The 20,558-nt window shown below is 44.1% G+C and overlaps 1 long non-coding RNA gene across 5 annotated transcripts in view; it reads left to right on the top strand.

The window, feature by feature from the left end:
* LOC106041473 (uncharacterized) overlaps positions 1-20,558 on the top strand; it is a 44,159-nt gene that overhangs the window by 17,341 nt on the left and 6,260 nt on the right. For all 5 annotated transcript variants that reach the window (XR_010825709.1, XR_010825708.1, XR_010825706.1 and 2 more), the window contains exon 6: positions 10,498-10,570. This is a non-coding gene — a long non-coding RNA (uncharacterized lncRNA). The remainder of the gene's footprint in view (positions 1-10,497; positions 10,571-20,558) is intronic.

Genomic DNA, 20,558 nt, shown 5'->3' with positions numbered 1-20,558 from the left:
AGGAGTGATCCTATTTCAAGACTGTAACTGTCTAGGCTTTGCTTGGTCCCTTGCACACAACTCCAAACTGGAGCAGTGAGTGCAGTAAGTTTTGGAACAGAGCCTTGGAAAAGAAAACTCTTCTGTATTTAATTTTCTGTACCTGGTGCTGCAGATGAGATACTACTTGATGTGCAAATCAGTTTGCCTTTCAGTTTTGCCTTGGGTAAATCTGTCTCAAAAGCGTATGTCAATGATATGTTGGGACTCCAAATGCCTTAATGAAAATAAGATACTTTAGGATTAGGCAAGGCAAAGTAGTTGGAGCATGAAAAATACGGCTAACAAATTCAAATCATCTACAAGAAGCAGGGCAGGTAGCAGTCAAGGTCATGAAGATGCAGTGGAGGAATTTCATATGTTATGTATGTAAATAGCTTGTTTTTGTTTGTAATGGTTTGTATGCAAATCAAAATGGAATAGGAACAGTAAAAACTTGCCCATTTATAGAACTTCTCTGTGGAAACCCAGAGATGGGGGGAGGAGGGGGGTGCTATCAAGCCCTGTCCTGGTGCTGTGGTCTTCAATTTTTGTGGAGATTTTTGCTGTTGTCTTGGAGTTCTGTGTGTGTGTGCGGTTTTTTCTCTTTTTTTTTTTTTTCCTTGCAGTTTAGATGTAAGCAGCACTAACACCTTAGGACTAGTTCTAAAATCCTTCGAGCTTTGGTGTAGTGCAGTTCTGTGACTGAGATCCATGAAAGGTGAGGAGAGTAAGTGTGGCTGTGTTGTTTCACTTTTTCCCCCAAATGGACAAAGCAATTACACTTTACGAAAGATAAACATGTGGAATCCTTTTCCTCCTTTGCCCTGTAAATAATTGTTAAAGGTGCCATTGGGGATGTTACGCGCAGGGACTTGCAGATTTGTGCCAGCATGTCCAGCCTGAGAGAAAAGGCACCCATTTCTCTGCCCCCGAGGTGGTGCAGGGCTGGCGCTGTGGCTGGATTACCCTGTCCTTTGCTGCAGCTGGAGGTAAGCAATGCTGGCTCTTTTGCTAGTGCATATTTGGACACAGCCTGTGCTAGTTTAGGAGTTACAAGTGAGTTCTGCGTGGTGCAAAAAATCAACACCTGCAGGCGTCCCCTGCCTTTACAGACTCCGTGTCCAGCAGCGGCTCCCTGTCGTGCTGCCTTGCAAAAGGTGTTACAACAGAGGTATCCTGTGCAGGGTAAAGGGTTTGCCTCCCAGCTGCTCTCTCCCCTGCAGGCATATGCAGGGGGGTTACATCTGAACTTTGTTCAAGGATGCGGATTGCGCTACAGGAAGGGTAAAGAGCTCTTGAGAGTATTTTGCTATTTGTTCAACCATGTAATGTGTACAGCGTTGTGTACTGGAAATTGCATTTGATATTCTTCCCTTGTTGTTTTTTAATTTTGACTACCACTGTAAAGCTTGTGGAAGTATTCCCCCCACATCCTTCTCACTTCACTGAGTTTTCAGCCCTCTACGAGCGTTGAGCATCGTGTTACCATGACAGTGCAGGGCTTCGATCCACTCACATGAACGTGTTTCTCTGTTCTAGATTTAGATTGTAGTATTTCAAAAAGCCGCAGACAACAGGACACATTTTGGTAAAGAATTGCTCACATACAGGAATGTAGCTTGCTCTTTTTTGTACAATATTATCGGCATAAATGCATTTATTTCTATCCATGTGTAGTGGGCCAATATGTATTTGGAAGAGAAGTTATATATACAAGATTACAGTAGACTTGCATAGGTTCTACAATATTAAATATTAAATCTCTAGGAAAATGAGAAACCTTCCTGGAGACATTCCTGTTTGGTTTTTACTTGATCTTGTTTTCTGTTTTAAGGAGCTTATGCAGGCAACACCTGAGGCTACTTAATTTTCCGATTTGTTCAGTTGTGTTGTAAATCCAGGCTATTTTCTCTGAGCTATTCCAAGGTAATGTCTTTCCTGCTGCTATGATGGCTAACAGACCCTGAATAAATTTCTCTCTGTGGCTTCAGAAATTAGCCTCACAGCTCAGACTTGTGCTCAGAAAAGGACTCAACTGGGCAGCAGACATCCTAGCTGATTGGGAGCTTTCATCTCAATCTCTACCAAAAGCCACCTCGAGTCAGTACTGATGAGCACCAGGCACCTTTGTTTACCTAATGCAGGCTGTGGCTCTCATGACGTTTAGGGCCAATAGTGCAAAGAAATAAAACACCTTTCCAGGCCAGCCGAGAGTATGACATCTTCAAAATGCACTTTGTTCTTCGTGTCTTCTGGAGCTGGGCAACCTGCACCACTATGTGCCTGCTCATGTGGAGACCTGGGGGGAGGTTTTGTTCGTGCAGGGTGTCAGTCGCATCCTGGTGCAGGTCTAACAGTGTCCTTGGTCTGAATATGGGTGGAAATGCGTGGGCTGCACAAGTGCAACGTGGTGCCCAGCCAAAGGGATTGGATGTGTGGACCGCAAGCCATAAGTCACAGCCCCATGCTTCACTCATGGGAGGACAGTTTTTTTTGTTTTTTTTTTCTAGGCTCTAGGCTTTTGTCTGTTCTACAGTTTTTCATTTAAAAAAATAATAATACGTAAAAGTATTCATCCCTCTAACTCACTTGATTTTTTTCCTTGCATTTTTATTCTTCCCTGAAAACAGGCTATAAAAAGCTTTCCTATTCTCACTCAGCAAATTGTTTCCCTTTGAGCACTGAAAAGCAAAATGACCAAGTCCTGCTGCATTTCCTTATCTTAAGCACTAACACAGAAAGGAATATAATGAACTTTGTTCTTCTGTCATACTCGGGGGATTTCACAAAATGAATTTGAACTCCAGAAATGTGGAGAAATCTCAAAATCCTAGCTCTTAGCAAAGCTGTATCTGTAGCTCACGGTATAGATGGGTACTCCCCTGATTACGATGGGAAGCTCTCTTTCACATCTGTCAACACCAAATAACCTGGTTTCACCAGACCCTCAAAAACCGTGGTTAAACAGAATGGTAGAAAGCATTGGGTGAATATGCCCCTCTATTGGAAAGGTTGGAAAAACAGATAAATTGCGGTTTCATAAAGCTGTAGCTGTGAGAGTGAAGTCATAAAAGACGCTTAACGAAAATGCCATTTATTGCTCTTGGGGCAGGGCAGGAGGGGCAGAACAGTCTGCTATTAAATACAGAGGGCTGAAGCTGCTCTTGGTGCAGTTGTGCTGGGTTACTGGAGAGGAGAATTGGGCCCTATGACAGAAATATCAAGCATGAGCTTGGGGAGCAAATACTTCTATCAAGGATGTTCTGAGACTTCTCAGTGTTCAAAACTGGTAAAAAGTCCCTGGTTATGTTACCTTCTATGTTGGAAACTGGTCAGATCCATGACATTTTTGCCTGTCTTCTACAGGATTTGCTTTTGCCTTCACCTAGCCATTGATCAGAATGTAAAACTGCATGGGAACCGTGCTACAAGATGCCTTCCTAACCACTCCAGACCCTTTATCTTATTTTCCCAGTTGGAAACCTACAGGGTAGATAGAGCCTGAGTCATTCTTCATCTTCCCTTGCATCCTATTTCTGCCTTGGAGAAGCACAGATGAGTGTGCAAAGTGAATCAGAACAGCCGTTTCTGTGTGAATGACATTTATGCAGATACTTAAGGTCAGGGACTGCATTGCCCAAAATAACTAGATAGAGTTGCGAAAACAAAACAACAACAACAAAAAACAAAACACAAAACTTAGGAGTGATGTTTCTTTCAACCAGATGCGTTGTTAGTCTGAAGAACACGGCCCTGACAGCTTTTTCCTGTCAGGAAAGCCAGGTCAGCTCAATTTGAACTAGAGCAAACCTCCCCTGGAGAATTCCTGGCCTCTGCTCCTTTCCCCAGCTCCTGCAGGGACAGTCACATTGAGGTGTGCTCTGTTAGGACGGAGAGTATGGAAAGGGAGCAAAAGCTGCCAATCTGCCCCAATATGATTAATACAAGATGTTTGAACTTCACTCCTCATGGCTAGAAGCTTGCTGGCCCTGAATGATACGTGTATGCAGTGCTAGAGCTCTGCGTCAGAGATGGTTTGTACTTTGCTGTAAACCGAGGTGTGCCAGAGGATGCACAAGTGTGATGGAGAGGGGTGTGCTGGGGATGCAGCTCTGCCTGTGTCCTCTCAGAGTCACCATAAAAGAAATAAATCAGTAATCAATGTTCTAGAACCCAGAAACAACCATCCCTTGGAAAAAAAAAATATAAATTCTAAAGGAACATGGAGAAGTTACCTATTAACCCAAATTGCCCCCCTTCTTCTCTGCTGCTGTAAAGGATCCTCACTCCTGGACAGCCCCAGCACGTGCCCTGCAGAGGCCAAAGCAGGAGGCAGCTCTGTGGGGCAAGTCGCTGAAAGGATGGGCACGTGGCAGCTGTGCCTGGGAGGCACCTGTGAGAGGTGCTTTAACCTTGCTTTGCCCCCTGCTTGCAAGCAGGGGCTTAAAAGGGGGCTGAAGTGAAGCGTCGTAGCTTGTGGCTCTCAGCAGCTGTTTGTCAGACCCCAGTTACAAAGTGCATTGGAGTGGTGAATCCAATTGTGCTGCGTGGGGACTGAGGTGGAATAGGCCTTTGTGCAAAGGCTAACGTAGCACTTTGACATTTGCACCTGGTGTTACTTAACGCGCATTGACCTTCACCTGGTAAGAGTCCTAACTAGGACTCTTCGAAGCCCGTTATGATGTAGTGTTTTTTGTCTCATCACACAAACCAGAGAATTCAAGGGATTTTAGAAGTTAGAGACCCACACAGTCAGCTCATAATGGTCTGCTTAAAACCAAAGCCCTACAGTCAGCTCAGAAGCAATCCCAGGAGCTTAACAGCATGGACATCTGTGCTGGGAAAGCCCCTAACACGATCGATATCTGTCAGCAGAACGTCCTTCTCATGAAGCTGCCAGGCATAAAACAGCCGAGTATTGAAGTTCAGTGGCGTGCAGAAGAAAGCCCTCGTGAAGCTGTAAATGCTGCTGAGCTTTCCCGGCAGAGTGGAGTGAATTGAGACAGACGTATTTATATCACTTGGAATGTTATTTAGTTGCATACACATTTTAGCAAAAAACCCGATTAGCTCCTGCAGCCCGTATTCTCTAACTCTTTGCGTTATGCCTTTGAGCATCACACTTGCTAGCCCCCGTGTTTTCTTGTACAGCAAAAGAGGACACTAATTTCACTAATTCACTTCTCCTGTTAAGATGCAGAGATCTACTACTAACCATTGGCAACACGAAATTCAGTGCAGGGTCTGGACCTGCTATCTGCCGGACAGCTTCTCCTCACTGACCTTTTCCCTCTGCTTCTCAGTAGAAGGCAAAGGCAGCTGCCCACTCTTTGCCTTTAGAACGGAAAAAGACAACAACTGTGTCCCCTTGTACTATTCTCTTATTCCCTGTCCGAGGTAGGAATTATCTCTGTTCTCTTGCTCTCAGTACAGACTCCTGCCCTTTCTCTACCCGCCTAACTGAATGCCATTTATCACACTTAGAGTCTCCTGAGGAAGATGATGAATTTGCTTTCTGTGAAAGTTGTGCTATTCTCTTTATACCAAAACTGCATCAGTGTCTGTACTTAAGGTGAAGATAAACATTGCTGGGCAGTGGTGAGGAATTTGGGAGTCTGGAGCACTTGTAGCTATTGAGGACAAGGTATCATCGTCACTGTGAAGGCTAGTTACATCCTCCCTGTGACTTCCCACAAATGGATTAATCCCCCTGCAATACTAGCTGTGCTTTTTGGACCTAAATGCACACAACTTGACAGCCTGCAATTGGGTTTGATAAGTAGCTTTTCACTGAAAGCAGAATTCAGTTTAAAAAAATCCATAATGGGCAGTAAACTTGACTTTTTACTTTTCTGCATTATGTGAGAGGTTCACGTAGTTTGAGGAGCAGGTGGAAGCAGTCCCTTTATTATGTCATGTCATTAAGGATGCGAAGCTTATTAAAACAAAATATCACGAGAAATCTGCTGTTCTACCAGCATCATTTTATAGATTTAGTTTTCAGAGCAAGGCTTTACAATGGCAAGGTTTCTATTTATCTTCAGTGGGGTGAGAGCACGCTTGTAGATTCCAAGTGAAGGTAAGCCAAAGTTGAATTTCTCTGTAGGCTGTTTTCAACCAGGACATCTAGCTATGACTTTGTCCCTTTTATTTTATTTTATTTTATTTTATTTTATTTTATTTTATTTTATTTTATTTTATTTTATTTTATTTTATTTTATTTTATTTTATTTTAATTTTATTTTTTTAAATTTTATTTTTAACGTAACAGCTCCACTGGCTATCTGCACGTTTTTTTTGTTGAAGGATGAAGTTGTGGCACAACTAGCAGCCTCTCCAGAACTTGTAACACTGAAGCGACCCTCAGATCTCTCTCAGTCCCACCAAATCTGAACCTGAGGGGCACCTCTTGGAGTGCTCCTGCACTCTGAGCAGGTGGGAGCAGCCCGGTGCATGGTCTGCCAGCTGAAGACCAGACACTCAGATGGCTATATTAACTCCATGGCAATAAGATTACATATAGGAGGAAGCTTTTCATATATTTATTTTACTTTTTTCACTCCCCAAAGGGTTCACCCTTGACGCCTCTTACTGGTCCTGGCCTGCTGCTTTGCTGGGGCCTCTTTTTCCAGCCGGTACAAAGATATGAACAGTTCCATGGACTCTATGCAAAGAGTTAATAACTTTTTGCTAGTGTATCAGGATGTGTTGATGAAGATTCTGTTAAGTAAGAGATGCTAAGTCCAAGTTCAAGGCAGCTTGTGAATAACAGGATCATTTTTCATCTCTTTTTTCCAATATTGCTTGCTCAGGACTGTTTAAAAAAAAAAAAAGGAGGGGGGGAAATAGAGGAAGAGCCTCCCAGGTAGTCACATTAAATATGGACAATAAAAATCCAAAGTGTCTCGCCCACAGAAGTTACCAGAAGCAGATGGTAAAAAGATAAATGAACGGGAACTGGCAGCGTACATAGCACAACCCCAACCTCCTCAAAACAGGGAAAGAGAAAGGAAAAAAAAATCACTGTGTACCACTTAGAAGTGACCACAGGGAATCTCTTCATTAGCTGGAGGGCTTCCCAAATCCAGTCCTTGGCAACCCTGCACGTAAATTAATGCTACCGAGGATGCAATCTGGCCTGGTGCCGTCTGGTATGCAGTGAATACCTCTCTGGAGGGTCATATTATCAACACCAATATATGGCTGTTTCTCCCCTCATTGGTTTCCTTTATGGGAAAGTGCAGTGAAAAAATGATTCCCTTCAAATTATTTACATGTAAACCTTATGATTTCAGAGGGAATAGCAAGACTGCAATTAAATTCAACCTTATTAGCATTAAACCCCAAAGCAATCATGTCAAAATAGATCTGAACGAGAACCCCCAAGAGTGAGCAGTGAGGAGGAAATTGTTTCCACGTTCTTATTTCTGGCTGTTGGTTTTAGTCTCCTCCTATGTGTCTGTGCTGACGAAGTGCACATGTTAGAGAGACAGCAGTACTCCCACAATTATACCCCAGCTGACAGTACTTTCCTCCTGGAAAACTCCTCACCATAGGCTCTTCAGGGATATTTTTGAAGGATTTATGGAAGAAGGTTTCCAAGGGTAGTCATTCACCGAGGCCTCTGAGAAGTCCTGCTCTGCCACAACCTTCCTGTGTGGTAGTACCCAGTCTCTAAAACCCAGTTATCCTAATTTACTGAGGTGCCTTACTCCCTCTGCAATCCGGTGGAGCTACAGTTATGCCCTGGGCCCTGTGCCACTTGGGTGTTTGTGAGGCTTAGTGCGTTGAAGAACATGAGCATTGAGTGAATTCTTCTATGAAATATGTGTTCCCGTTAGATGCATTTAGAAAAATCCCATGCTAAAGTCTCAAGGAACCTGTCTGACCTCTATAAAGAACGAGGCCAGTGGGAGGCTTTGTAGGGACTTGAAAGCTGGCTCAGCCCGTGCCTCTGGTAGTTTGTTGCAGGGAAACCTTATCGGCAGCCTTCAGAGATCGAATTGTGTGTGCTGGGTATCTGCTGGCTGGGTAAGTGCGCATAGATCCACCCTAAATGCCTCACAAGGGCTCCTGCTGTGAGTGATGTTAAAATCTTTCAAGTGCTGTATATCTTGTTGTATTCAAGGTTAAACTGATTATCAAATTTCAGGTTAGGAACAAATTTTCATGTTCCAATTACGTGGTGCCGTTGGGGCTCGTTAGGTCTCCCCTGTACTGTGATAACTTCCCAGGACCACTTGAGCATTTCCCATTCAGCAGTATTCTATAGAAACCAGAGACGCTTGCAGTGACTTGACATTTTCTGTGGTCTTTAATACTTGACAGCTGTGGACTCGCCAAATTTTGGGCCAGGCTTGAGGAAGGGTGTATGATGTGCATATGGTGGCTCCCTCTGGACTGAATGCCCTGCATGAAGTTGTCTGCCCTGGTGGCAGGAGTCGGGGAGTCAGGCTGTATGTCAGCTGCTAAACTGACAGGCTTTTAGGGAGCGGTAGCACTTCTCTCTGACCCTCACTCCAGCGAGGGGTATGTAAAAAAACATAGAAATAGCTAATAACTACTACTTTTAACCCAATAATTCTACTCGCCTCTAAGCAGTATCTTCAGCACAAGATTGGCAGACAAGAAAACAAAACTGAAAGCACATGAAAATCTCATCCAGCCCAAAGTGTGCTTCTTTGTCCCTTCAAAAACAACACACGGCCATAAACAACCCTGCGACAACAGAGGAGTGTTGGAGGAAAAGCAAGTGGCACGTGGTACGGGGAGCCTTGTCTCAGGGGAACCGGGGACGGAGGGGCATTTGGTTATTTTTGTACATCTGAGTGCAAGGGCTGGGGAAGGAAAGTTGCAACGTGAAGGCTGTTTTGACTCACATCAGCTGGAAATGCCCAGCAGGATCTGGCTGTGTTTCCACTCACATCAACCTGTGCCAGGTTGTGCGGAAGCAACTTCGTCTCTCTGCGAGCTTTTAGCAGAATGGGGTTGCTCTCAGACATCCACACGGGTTAGGTTGAAGAAAGGCTGAACTAACAATCTCTTCTGTGAACGTTCACGGATGAAGGCAAACTAATAATTTTTTGAAAACTGCTATATAGCTAATAGTTTTGAAGTGATTTTTCTATTTCTAAAAGGTAGTAGGAGCATTTACGTAGACAAGCTGGAATGCTTTGTATTTGTCCATGCACCCAACCTCTTGGCCTGCAGCTTGGATTATTTTTTTCACCTGCCACGTCCTATGTGACACTTGCATGTTCTGCAGGTATGTGGCTAATGGATACTTCAAAGCAAAGTGAACGCCTGTTGCCTCAGCTTCCACTCATGCTTCTTTTCTTCTGATATTAGAAAATGTATTTTGTAGTGGAAGATAATTTCACTTTGCTTTAAAGAACGTTGTTATAGAGAGAACTTAGAACTGGCTGCAAAGATACGGGAAAATTGTTACCCTCCTTCCATTCACAGATTATTGTTCCTGCCAGTGTTTTTATTCTCAGCATTACTGACAAGTACACGTAAAGTCTCCAGCTGTTGCCCTAATGTTTTAGACATCAGTGTAAGGGCTCTGAAGGTGGTCTGGGATCTGTTTCTTGGCTGAAGCTTCCAGACTTGGAGCTGGGAAGGAGAGCAGGTCCTTGGAGTTAAAAATAGTGGTGAAGACCTGCTTTGCCTCTTTCTGAGCAATAAAACATCTTTCCCAGGCTCCTCTGCACATCGTTCTCTTTTATTTATTTTTTTTTCCTGCATCTTCCACAGAAGGAGATTATTAGGAATCCATTCCTAAGTCAATAGCAAATTATAAGCCTTTGACCACCTGGAACTATTCCTGGTTAGAAGACGGAGAGACAATTTCTGCTGCTATGTTTCCCATGTCCCTGTGCCTCCTGCAAGGACTGCTCTAGCTAAGGGAGCAGAGCCAGCAGTGAGCAGTTTCCACTTGTGTTGGTGGAGGAAAACTGGACAGCTTGGTTAAGAGCATCACTTGTGGTTTTATCCCAAAACACTGGTAACGAAGATCCCAGCCCTGATACACACTGGTATCCAGCTGTTTTAATTTTGTTTATATATTAATTGAATTCTTGAACTAATAATGAAAGTCCCTTTTGAAGTATTGTCACTAAAAGGGGGAACAAGTCTTTGGAAATTAATAGAAGTAATTACTCGGGTGTAAGACGATTCTCTGCTTGTCATGGTGCAAGCTGTCAGGTCAGCTGCAGAGGGAGGCTACGATGTTTAACAGCTCAGTGAGGTTCCTCAGCCTGGCTCAGTGAAATGCATGGAGACAGCAGAAAAATTCAATTTGTAAATGTGTTTGGTGTTAATTATTTAGCATGCAGGACTGGTTGTGCAAGGGTTTCCATCAGAAACAAAATTTACTCTCACAAGGCCGGTTACTTTCCCTAACCCAGTAAGGGACCCTGTGATGCTCCGAGCATAGCAAGCTACATCTCTTATTTTAACATTTTCTTTCCTTAGGTCCAAAGACTGCTTTACGCCTCTGCTAAGCTAGAGGGGAGATACCTGCAGTGACCACCTTCTGCATGAACAGGTATCATAAGCTACAAAAACATGAATTTAGAGTTTAATATAGCACTGGACTACATAATGACCAAGTTTAAATCCCAGATCTGCTCAAACTGCTTGTTCTAGATGCTTTTGATTGCTCTGCCTGATCTGTTGATATGATTAGCTACACACTGATATAAAATATATGAAGTGTAACTGTTCTCAGCAGAATGGGATCTTACGTTCATAGACAATCTGGAGATGCTACTGTAAATGCTTTACCCTTACGTGTTAGATTGACATGATGGGATTAATCAACTATGGTGCAGTATGCTATGTCTTGACATAATTCTCAAGGCGTGCCATGCTTCTGTTGCTTACTCGAAAAATATCTTGTTTCCTGAAAATGCTGAAGTTGTTCTTTTGGCAGGAAAACTTTTCAATTGAAAACAATAAATAATGTAGATATTTACTCTGATTTAGTAAGTTTTTAAATGTGTTCCACTCAAATTTTGTTCTGGTTTAGTTTCCTGGAAAACAAATGAAAAAAAAAAAAAAGCTGGATCATCTCTAAATGTGTTTGTTTTTGTTTTTAAGTTCTGTTAACAAAACAAAGCCAGCTATCAGTAGCCTAACAGTTCTCGTTCTGGGACTAGCCTGAAGAGAAAATGGAGCTCAGAGGCTGTATGCTGGTGAATGGAAGCTTGCATATACAAGGCAGCTCCAAAAATAAAAATAAAAAATCTACACCTTCATCCATCTGAATGACCACAGGAGGCATATGGGAAGCACTCCCAGGAGAGGAATAGCACTTAACAGTGCATACAGCAGCATCTATAAAGTGCTTGCCATCTTCCAATTAGCAGAGGATAAGTATCCTCTTTGTTCTTTACCCTGAAACGAGGCTGCCAAATCTGGCAAGGACCTTATAGCACAGCTTCGGAGGCAGCATCACCAGTGTTCTTCCAAGGCTTACCGTGCGAGTCTTCCCCTGCTCCTCGCAGTGTGCGCTGTCAAGGTCAGCTGCTGGGGTGAGGCTTCGGAACTCCACAGCCTGCTGAGATCTCATCTGCACTGACTGAAATGCATGGAGACAGGAAAAAGATTCAGTTTGTAAACATGTTCGGTATTAATTATTTAGTGTATAGAGATAGGTGTGCATTGTATCCTTAACAGAGTAATGACAGTCCTTCCCTGAAGGGTCTGAAGACCAAGGCATTATTAGAACATGATGCAGCTAAAAGCGTGTTTTGACCATTTCCAGATGATTTGGATGGGTGAGCCAGACTTCTTCCTTTGCCTGGGCTCTGTTTGCAGTGGCAAATATATAGGATGGAACGAAGGGGGGAATTGTTCTTTTCCTTGCTCTTTTTGAGATCTAGACAGATGAAGTGGGAAGAGGAGGGCTTGCTCCAACTTACGTTAACTTCAATTAGATGGGAGCAAATGCTCCTTTGGGAAGGGTGCATATGTTCCTTTAATAGCTCAGGGCTTTCTGCTGGCATAGCTATATTTGTGTCATATAGCAATTAGAGCTCAGGCATAATGACCTTATAGTCATCTTGACAAGCAGTGCATTAATTCACTGAAGAAGCTGGATATCTGACATGCTCTGCCTCAAGTCTTACTTCTTCATGAAGTGTCCAGAGAAATCCTATGCACTTACTATAGCAGCAAACAGTACTTTGAATATCTATGGCACCCGCTACCCAGAAAGGTCAAAATCAAAGCATGACATTCCTTTACCCAATTATCCATGCAATAATATTTTACAGTCAACTGCGTGTGGGTTACGGAAACATGATTATTTTGATTGGCTACTATTATGTTGGTGCACGTATCTGAGGAGACTGAGATCTTGAGTGCTCTCCCGAGTCCTGATGTCCCTGCGTTATCCAGGTTTGGAGAATCAAAGCACCTCCCAAATTCTTCCCCTCTCCTGTGTTTAGTCTGCAAGAGGAACAGACAGATTCCACAGAAACCTACACACTTGAGCTTAGGAAGGACTAAACCAAGGTTAATATTTCCTCTGAAAAACATTCTCTTTCTGCAGGAGCAGGCTACAAATTTGTGAAAATGAACCAGGCTTGTCTAGTTCAAACTCTACAAGTTCAGAATGTTATTTAGAGGCTGTTAGGATTCAGTTTCTATTTAAATGTTTCTTTCTACTACAGGGAGACTGGGCCAGAAATAGCACCGTAACTTTTCACTTCAGCTCCATCACTCCTCTACTTTGGACAAAGCCTAAACCACTAGAGGTCAGGGGAGGAACAGGCAGGGAGACCCCCTGAAAAATGGAGGTGAGGATAAAATTCGGCAAAGGAGGCATTTCTCCGTGGCTATATGATTTAGGCTAACTTTGAGAGCATTGATTTTTCTAGACAACCTTGTAATGAAAACACAGGAGTGTTACTGGTATTTGACATCTTTCTTCGGTCCCTGGTTTTGCTGCAGATTCCCAGCAAACCCTTTACAAGACACCTGATTGCTCTGTGCCACAGACCCCCATCTGTCACTCAGATTTCTGCTGCACGTTGTGTTTTCTTCATTCACATCAAGCACTGTAGGGCAGCGATTGTCTTCCCCCACAGAGGGAAGAAGAATAGGGCCCCACCATCCCCTGGGGCTGACCGAAATGCAGGACATTCACCACTTCTCTTATCTCCGAGCATTTTCTTCAGCTAGAAAAACTTGGTTAACCTGGCCTAACAAAGGAGGTCCAGCTACAGGATGGAGGCTATCTGATGGATGAAAGATATTCATCCGGGTGCCCTTTCAATATATTTTTGCTTTTCGTCTGCAGCGCGTTGGTTGTACGCAGAGAAGTCAGGCTGTGCTTGCCGGACTGGCTCCCGTCAGCAGAAACTAAGGGGCCGGGGGACGGGACCCTCAGCAGCACGTCTGTGGGTGAGCCCAGGGTGGCAGGTGGCCATGTGCCAGGAGAGGGAGCTGCCTGCCCTCTGGTGGAGCACACAGGGCGATGTGCTTGTAGGGGAAAGTACAGGTTGTCACCTGTGCCTGCTTCTTGCAAAGCCGGAGGGAGGCCAGGGGTGAAGGGAGGCAGGGTAAGGACAGGTCTTGTCTTGGGCTTTTTCAAGGCTGAGATGCGTTAATCCTTGTGTAGGAGTCTCGCTGATGTCCTCAGAGAAAACAAGGAGGCTGCGATGCAGGTGATTGGTATTCTGCTTGTCGGCTTGGGGTAGCCAAAGCAGAATCAGGGTGCAGGATACTGCAGGGTGGTAGCTCTGGGAGCCCTGTGCATGTGTGCAAGGGATGCCAGCACACACCAGGGCACGTGCTGAAATCTCCGTGGCTGAGGTGAAACAACAGGCTTCAGCCTATGAATATTTTAAAGTTCTTTTGAGTATTTCTCCGCTATTTGTTCTGTCACTTTCTGTAAGAAATCTGAACTAACCCAGGAAACCCGACCTGCGTTCCAGGTACGACGCAGCACGCAGTAGGGTTACACCCAGGGAAGCATTCCCCACGAAGGTTTGCCCCGCGCCTGCTGCTGACCTCCCAGGCTGAGCAAGCTGGTGTCTGGCTCATGCATGGGGCACGTGCTGCTGGCTAGGGGCTGTGAAACAAAGTGTGAGGAAGTATCAGAAGGAATTTGAGGGTGAGTCACGTACCGAGGGCTTGGAGTTTCTAATGCATCTGGTTGCTCACAGTGTTGTTGCAAGAAACAGAGTATTTCCTCGTCTTCACAAGGTTGTTTGATTACTGCACTCAGAGTCTTCTTCCCCCCACCCTGCCCCACCCCACTACGGTAATGGGATTGCCACCTGTCCCCTGGAGGTGTGGGAAAATAGCTCACATTTTTCCTCATCATTGCTCCTTTTCTGTAACTCTCGTCCCTGGTCTCTTACAGCTGGTGGCATCAACAAGCCCCTTCGTAAATGCCTGGGGGAGCTCTGGTGATTAGGGTCTTCTGGGCTGCTGCGTAAGGGAAGGGCTCTGGCTGCCCATGGCAGGCACGCTTTTCCATACTGAGTGAAGTGATTGCTGCTCAAGGAGTATTAGGCATGTGTGGATGATTACACCCACAGCTTCGCGGTTAGTGCTGCTCATTCTCCATCTGCTCCAAGGAAGATCGAGGAAAGCTGCCAGGAAAATACAGTAGTAAATAACGTTTCTATTGCACCTGCCATCAGAGAGTGGTGAAGTGTTTTTTGAGTTATGCTGAAGTCCTGCTGCCACTAGGAAATGGGAGCACGCTCTTGTGTGGTCTGGTAGTGTGCAAACTGGGCGATGCGGAGAGCAGACTTATCCCTGGGCAATGGGGAACTGGTGGAGCCGATGTCCGTATTTCCATTTTCAGGCTTGCAATATGAACTCTCAGCTGAGGGTGGAGCACAGCAAGTTAGACGCCTCGACACGGCAATTTCAAGAAATTGGAAGTGCTACCAGATTGCTCAGTGATTTCTTAGACTTTATTTGTAAATATTGCTGTTCGTGGGCTTGCTGTACCGCAAATGCCCACTGGGCGGGATGTTGCACCTTCCTTCACATCGCACGGTGACAGCAATCCTTCCCTGGGACCTCGCACCAGCTGGTACGGCGAACCTCCCAAGAGGTTACTGCTTCATCCACAATTTAGCAAGAGATTTCTGCGGTTTCCTGTATATTACCCCTAGTACTCAAATACCTTAACTAAAACTCTTGGGCACTTCTTTCTTCACTCTGCTCCCTGTAAATAAATCTGCAGTTAGAAAATATTCTCTCCTTGCAACAAGTACCAAGGAAGTAGCCTGATCTGATTCAGTCGCAATGCTTTGAAACAAGAGCATCCCGCAGAGTAGGTTGTGTCAGTGCAGTGCCTCAAGAAGCACGCTGTGCCTAAAGATAAAGGATGCGGCCCCTGCCTCTCACCTCACACGGAGATACCTCTTTTCTAAAGAAATGGGGGGGAAAAAAGTAAAGATGTCGGTGTGAAAGGCCTTGACTAAAGGTGTTGCAGCCCAAGGGTATGTCAGGAGTGTGGGCTGATGCTCCCCATTGGAAGCCCCTTCGGTTTTGTGTTTTATCCAAGCTCACACCACAGCAGGAGGGCAGCAGCCCGTGGATGGCTGGTTCAGAGGGAATTCTCTCTGCCTCGAGATAAAAGCAGGAGCAGGCTGCAGGTGGCTTATCTGGAGGCTAATATAAGTCCTGAACCTGTCCGTGGATGGCTCACATATTTTCCAGCTTAATGTTAGGTCTTGCAGTGCAATGAACTCTGTTTGCTCATGCAGGGCTAGCTACTCTCTATTTTTTTTCCCACCTTCTTGCTTTTAGGATACTTTCAATATCTAGGCTCACAGCTGGTGCTAGATGCACCTGTTTGAGGCCTGATACATGATGGTAGCTACCTTAGCAGGCTGTTAGCAGGCTTTGCTTCATGATATGCCTGCCTTTCTCAGCTGCAGCTTGAATTAGGGGCCCCGTGCTCTCCAGCCAGTCAGCTGAAGCACGCTGCAGCTGGCTGTTTGGCTGGATTCCTCGGCATTGGAGTCTGCAGTGCGAATGTGCTCCCTGGGATCCTTGATGTGGTGTGTCGGTATTGCCAGAGAGGACAAACGTGTTACTGTGCGCACCACCAACGTGCAGCCAGTTCTGGGGAGGGAGTGCAGGGCCAAGCAGAACGCAGCAAGTGGAAAATGGGCTGTTCTTCTGCACAGCCCTCACTCTGTTCCTGTGTTTTCCGAACACAGGGCTGGAGGAAGCTGTGGTAGGGATGAGGGGCCTGACTCGTGGCACAGGCAGCCGTATGACTTAGAAGGAAGTGCCAGCAGCAAAGAACTACAGCCACCTCGAAGCGTTTTGGTAAACCCGCCCCTGCATCGTCACCGCAGAACACCTGGCCTGGAGGTCTCTGTCACCACTGAGGTCAGAAGGACAAGCCAGGTTGCTCATGGGCGCTTTCTAAAGGCGCTTCTTTTCATGTCTGCAAACCTAGATGATGATTCTGAAAGAAGCCTTGGATTTCATACGTAAGGAAGTAAAACATCACTGGGAAGACTGCACAGCCGTTATCACCCATCTGGGGAATGCCTGCTACGCTGGTTGGCGGCGACAGCTTTCCTAGTCGTTTGCTTTCTAGCTGTTCAGGCTAATCAAAGCTCAGCAGAGACAGTAACTTGCTGCTCACCTGAAATACGGTTTGGACTGTCATGATGTTTTAGTATTTGTGTGTCGCTTCAAAGAACATTACAGACGTTGTGTTTTTCTTGGAGATGCTAGTGGATGAGCTGGAGACTGTCAGCATCAGAAAGCTGTGCAGATATAACCTATACACGTAGCTTTCTGTAGGTTTATCTCTGCAAAGGCTTGCACAGTTTGGCTCGTCCAACTTTTGAAGGTTTCCTCTGAAGTGGTAATACTTTTTCATCTCGTCAGAGACCTTTGTTTTACTTGGTGACCATTGAATGGAGGAAGAAAGGAAATGAAGTGGCTTGTTCAGGGCCAGCAACGGGGGCTGTCAGAACTGCATTTAGTTATCTGGTATAATTCTGCCTGATGCCGTGCCAAAACCACACCTCTCCAGGGAGCTGCTTAGATGGAGCAGGGCATTCTTATGGCCTGAAGTCAGCTCAGGTTTTGCATCTTGTTGAACTAGTTTTTCTCACCCTCTCAGTGATAACTGCGACAAGAGCAAATCGACTCCTACCTGTGCGATCCAAACAAGCTGCCGGTTAACCCTGCCATGCTTGTGTGGGAGGAGGATGTTTCCAAGTGCTAAGAGGGAAAGTTACTGTTAAGAGGTCAGTTACATAATTATGTTGCTTTTAGGGCACACTTCTCCATGGGCTGGAGGTGGAGAAGGGCAGTGCTATTCCCATGGCGCTCAGATGTGAAAAACGGCATTGTGTTTCATCGCCCATTCCACAGGGAGTTCAGTCCACAAAAATGAAGGAAAACCCAAATGCTAAAAATGTTTCTCTGGAAAAGAGCTCACAAAACATTCATGTGGTATTAAGGGCCAGCTACTTTGTGGTGGTAAAAGCACTGTGGCTTGGGTATTGTTGAATTGTGAAGTCCTTCACAAGTTGTGGTTTCTTCACAAAGAAAGCTCTGGCTGTTTTTTTCAACACTAGTATTTCCAAGGCCTTGGTTATTTTTCTATAAGCAAAAGCCAAGGAGTCAAGGGCATCAGAGAACATGTTTTTCATAATGGTGAAAAATGTTTTTCAGATATGATCAATGGTGATGAGAAATTTTCACTGCTATCTCTCATCATCCTCTAGCTACTGTCTGGCTGTGGCATAGTCTAAAGCTGCAAACAGAGCTAATGGCAGGCCCTGACTTATTAGATGTTTCTAGCATAAACTGTTGACTTTGTGATGAGCTTTTAACTTTCTCAGTCTTCCTTGCAACATGGAAGTTATGTGTAAACTACAGCTCCGAAATCCATTTGCATTGTCCAGAAAAATCCATGTAGGACATCTGCTCCCCTTTCTCCTGTGCTAAAGACAAGACAGGCTGTAAGGAACTAGAAAGGGACAGCATGGATAAAAAGCTCTGCCAGGTTGGTGCTAGAAGGCTTCTCTCTTTTATTAGAATCATATCTGCATAAAATCTTTGTAGGATTATTAAAAAGAGACATATTACTGGTGACTATCATATGAAGACAAACCTCCCAGATAATAGACCGGAGAGAAGATGCTATTAAATGTAAGGTCAGATTGTCCTGGATATTATATCTAACAGATCTTTCTCATCAAAATGTGCCTGAATCAACAAGAGATGATATAATTTCAAATATGATTTCTGCAAGTGGTAAGGATATTATAAAAAAGCTGCTGAAAAACATTACCCTAGCTTGGGTGATCATAAGTTGGTTCTATTTAAATTAAATGAAAGGATAAACAAAAGTAGGTTTGTGAATCAGATTTTCTGTTTCAGGAGGAAAACTGATTAGGGAGCCCAACTTAGTTAAATATGGAGAAGGCCTGGAATTTTTGTCAGCTATTTTACAAATATTGCTGGAATTCCTCCTGAATGCATGACTCTTCACTCCAGCATACTGAAAGAACTAGAATATAGCTGCAGAGTGTTTGAACAAATCTGCATTTTGAGAATAGGACCCTACAAGCGGAGAAGAGAAGAACTCCTATATTTAAGAGATAGGAAAAAGTGATCTGGCTAACAGGTCTTTGGTCATCATAAATTGAGAATATTGAAAGGGTAATTGGAAGGGAAGGGGGCAAACGGACAAAGGGACAAAGTCTCATCTGGTTTTATGAAACAGGAATAATGCTCAGTTTAGCTGTGCAATTCCTTTCATAAGACAGGGAAGATAATAAGAGATATGGATCCCAGTAAAACGATTCATATAGGATTACCAAGGGAATAATTTGCAAGTGAGGATGTGAGAATAAGTGCATTTTAGGCTGAATCTTTAAAAGATGAGACAAGCAGCATTGAAATGAGATGAGAGTATTGAGAAATGAAATTCCTAACAATGCATGTGATCTTATTCAATGTTTCGTATTGTTTTACATTTATGGAGAATTTTTAAATTTAATGCAACTGAAATGGATACAATTCAGCAATACAAGGTGTGGGATTATGAACCTATAAGTCAGCAAGGATTTCTGCTATACAGAAGAATTAGGTGCAATCAAATGAGGAAGAAGACTAGGTATAAGGCCAGTCAAAGGGTGGATCCAGTCTGTCAGACAGGAAACATGCAATTGTAGTTCTAGTAATCAGGAAAAGATAAAGGGTTATTAATATATGGCACAAAGTAGGAATGAAATCTCTAGAGTTCTGCATGGGGCTCTTAGCTCGGAAACAAGTGCAGAAAAAGGTTATCCATTTCCCAGTCATCCTAAGAACCAGTTTTATGAGTGAAGGTAAGAGCCTACCCTGTGAGGGGCAAGATTCTGTCTATAAATATATCATAGGAATGAACAACAGGAAACTAAATATATTTAACCCAAAAGATAGCATGAGTCAAAGAGCAAAAGGGTATGGGAGCTGTGGGAAAGTTTTTAGAATATGAAGGTCTGGAAGGCTTTTCCAGTCCCACGTTTTATGGAAAGGATAAAAGAGATGCAGCTGAACTAGCTACCATCATATGCACCAGGTGCCATCAGGAGATAATTCTATTTTTTTCTAATTGGCTGGAAACTGAACTATTTTTAGGAACAGTATTAAGGTGGAGTCTGCTTATTTCCATCAGTGGTTACTAAATGCCCTGCACCTCTGTTTTTTGGGATAACTGTTCCTGACAGCTTTCCAGGCCAATACACATTTTGCTAAAAGAATTTCAGACCTGCCCATGAATCAACATTGAATATATGTATCCTGAAAGGATGTGCCAATCTCTACCTCTACATTCTCTTCCCCTGAGTAGAAAGCACATTTCCTGATTCCACAGCCACGCTGTAATTCAATTAAAGGAACTGCTGATGGCAATTTGTGCAGCTTATGAATGGCAGGAAAAAGTGAGTTACAGTAGTATTCAACCAGATCCTCTACTGCAAGACATGGACCTCGCTTGCAAAGGTTTTATTTTTAATGTTCTTTCCACACATTCACCAGTATCACTGTAATTCATAGAATAAGGCATAGGATACATCTGTGTGACTATTGCTGATTGAGTCGCTTTAGGAAATGATGCAGGTTGAAGAGCTTGTGATATTCTTCCTGCTGCGGTGAGTTTTTCCATTATGCAGCCCAGCCTTCTTTACAGTGGAGAAGTCTGCCAATAATGCTCAGTCTTCTCTCACCTGTAGGCACGAGATTACCTTGTTCTTTTGTCTTGGCTTGCATGGTTATGTGATTGCACGTTGGTCTGGCTGTAGATTACATTTCAGAATGAAGTTGGAGAAGATCAGCTTTGGCATCTCCAATGAGCACCAGGTATGCGATGTACCTGTCTTAGAAGAATTACCTGCTAAAAAGAGCTAGCTGGCAACAGTTTCCTGTTTGAACTATACAGGTTTTAGAAAAGTATCTGATTTTGACTTAAATAATTTTTCGTAAAGTAGAACTGCGACAATTGCTGGTGAATTGGTTCAGCTAATTATCTTTATCGATAAACA

The sequence above is a fragment of the Anser cygnoides genome, chromosome 18, assembly GCF_040182565.1.
Source record: "Anser cygnoides isolate HZ-2024a breed goose chromosome 18, Taihu_goose_T2T_genome, whole genome shotgun sequence".
Lineage (NCBI taxonomy): Eukaryota > Metazoa > Chordata > Aves > Anseriformes > Anatidae > Anser > Anser cygnoides.
The sequence above is the reverse complement of the archived record's forward strand: the minus strand, read 5'-3'. Positions and strand labels throughout refer to the sequence as shown.